Source organism: Schistocerca serialis, unplaced genomic scaffold (assembly GCF_023864345.2).
Source record: "Schistocerca serialis cubense isolate TAMUIC-IGC-003099 unplaced genomic scaffold, iqSchSeri2.2 HiC_scaffold_1178, whole genome shotgun sequence".
Classification (NCBI taxonomy): Eukaryota; Metazoa; Arthropoda; class Insecta; order Orthoptera; family Acrididae; genus Schistocerca; species Schistocerca serialis.
Genome location: NW_026047379.1, coordinates 160,001 through 162,500, shown reverse-complemented (window position 1 = coordinate 162,500; position 2,500 = coordinate 160,001). Strand labels below are relative to the sequence as shown.

The window sequence follows — 2,500 nt, the reverse complement described above, 5'->3', positions numbered from 1 at the left end:
GTTTTGGGGAGAAGTGACGTCCGGGCGCGAAGCAGACGCTCGGGGAGGGCGCGGGCCAGGAGGAAGAGGTTCAAGAGTTTCACCAGGACTTCATGCGGCAGGCGCCGCAGCTCCGCTGGAGTCAGGCCGTCCGGCCCGGCCGCCGATCCCCTGGGCGGCAAGGCAGCAGCGACCTCCTCACGTGTGACCGGCCCCCATAGGCACTCAGGAGCGACAGGCTCCGAGTGCGGGAGAAGGCGGTCACGGATGAAGCCAGCGGTGGAGATCGGCTTCTTCGTGAAGAGGTCCGCCCAGAAGTCCAGCAGACCGGGGATGTCGGGTGGCGGCTGCAGCAGGGTGCCGTCCAGCAAGCCGCGCACGCAACGTGCACGCGACCTGCGGAAGGCGTCCTGTGTCCGCGCGAACTCCCAGCGGCGCCGCTTGCGCTTCTGCAGCGGCGGGGCGGCAGGCGGCCGCTTGGATGATTGGCGCGGCCGCTGTGCCCTGGTGATCGACCTCTCCCCCCTGGACCCGACCGACGCAAGGGCATCCGGGAGCATGCCCAGGATGACATCGGGCGGCGTGCCCCGCCCCAGACCAATGACTCGATCCAGAGCAGAGAAACGCTGGGCGGAAGCAGGTAGCCCCGCCAGATGCTCCCTGATGGCGGCGTCAGTCGGCCCCTCCGGCGGCGGCCCGGTGGTGTCGGCCGCGAAGTCCTCGGCTGCGTCGACGGGCGGCGCAGCGGCCTCGCCCGCGTCAGGCAGCGAGCTCGCCGCTCCCCGGCGGGACGCCGGCTCTTCCCCCCGACCGATCTCAAGCGCCTCCATGAATTGGCGGACAAGCTGCTTGTGGGCAGCTTGCCGCCGTCGGCACTTGATTGCCTCAAGCGTTCGGTCGGGGAACATCCTAATAAGCTCTTGATTAACGAAGAAGAACCGGGCGTCCCTCTCAAGGAACAGTTCGGCCTCTGCCTTGGCGAGCGACAGGACTTCTTCCTCCGTCCACCTCGCGCGATGCCTCTCCGTCACGATCTCAGCGTTGGCGGCCGCAAGGTGTTGGCGGCGGCGATGGACCCCGAGACCGTTCTTCGTGGTAAAAGTGCGGTGGCACTCACTGCAAGCAAAGGGAGCTACACAAACTATCGCATTTTCGTTACGGCCGGTTGGCCGGATAGGTGCTGGGGTAGCTGGGGTGGCACCTTCAGCGGAAGGGCCACCATCTCTTGTTTCTTGTAGGCTGCCCCCAACTATAAAGGGATAATGCGAGGGGGGGCTGGTAACCCCCCCAAGCCCCTGGTGCGGTCTTCCACTCTGCGAAAATCAGCGGGCCCACGAGAAGGGGAGAAGACCGCAGGAGAGGAGAGGCTAAGAGGGCTAGGCCCATGTATTGCGCATCACTCTCCCTGTAACTATAACCCAAGGAAGGCACCTCGCAGCAGCAGCACGACTACATCAAGACCGCACTTCGAAAAGCCAAGTCCGGATGCAGCCACACCGCCGCCACTTGGCCACCTTAAGAGAGTCATAGTTACTCCCGCCGTTTACCCGCGCTTGCTTGAATTTCTTCACGTTGACATTCAGAGCACTGGGCAGAAATCACATTGCGTCAACACCCGCTAGGGCCATCGCAATGCTTTGTTTTAATTAGACAGTCGGATTCCCCCAGTCCGTGCCAGTTCTGAGTTGATCGTTGAATGGCGGCCGAAGAGAATCCGCGCACCCGCGCGCCCCCGGAGGAGCACGCTAAGGCGGACGCGGCCTCGCAGCAAGGAAGATCCGTGGGAGGCCAAGGCACGGGACCGAGCTCGGATCCTGCACGCAGGTTGAAGCACCGGGGCGCGAACGCCGCGCAGGCGCGCGCATCCTGCACCGCCGGCCAGCACGAGGCCGACCAACGGCGAGAGCAGACCACGCCCGCGCTAAACGCCCGCACTTACCGGCACCCCTACGGCACTCACCTCGCCCAGGCCCGGCACGTTAGCGCTGACCCACTTCCCGACCAAGCCCGACACGCCCCGATCCTCAGAGCCAATCCTTATCCCGAAGTTACGGATCCAATTTGCCGACTTCCCTTACCTACATTATTCTATCGACTAGAGGCTCTTCACCTTGGAGACCTGCTGCGGATATGGGTACGAACCGGCGCGACACCTCCACGTGGCCCTCTCCCGGATTTTCAAGGTCCGAGGGGAAGATCGGGACACCGCCGCAACTGCGGTGCTCTTCGCGTTCCAAACCCTATCTCCCTGCTAGAGGATTCCAGGGAACTCGAACGCTCATGCAGAAAAGAAAACTCTTCCCCGATCTCCCGACGGCGTCTCCGGGTCCTTTTGGGTTACCCCGACGAGCATCTCTAAAAGAGGGGCCCGACTTGTATCGGTTCCGCTGCCGGGTTCCGGAATAGGAACCGGATTCCCTTTCGCCCAACGGGGGCCAGCACAAAGTGCATCATGCTATGACGGCCCCCATCAACATCGGATTTCTCCTAGGGCTTAGGATCGACTGACTCGTGTGCAACG

General features: G+C 63.4%; 1 pseudogene; it reads right to left on the bottom strand.

The window, feature by feature from the left end:
- LOC126433998 (large subunit ribosomal RNA) overlaps window positions 1–2,500 on the bottom strand; it is a 7,951-nt pseudogene that overhangs the window by 3,574 nt on the left and 1,877 nt on the right.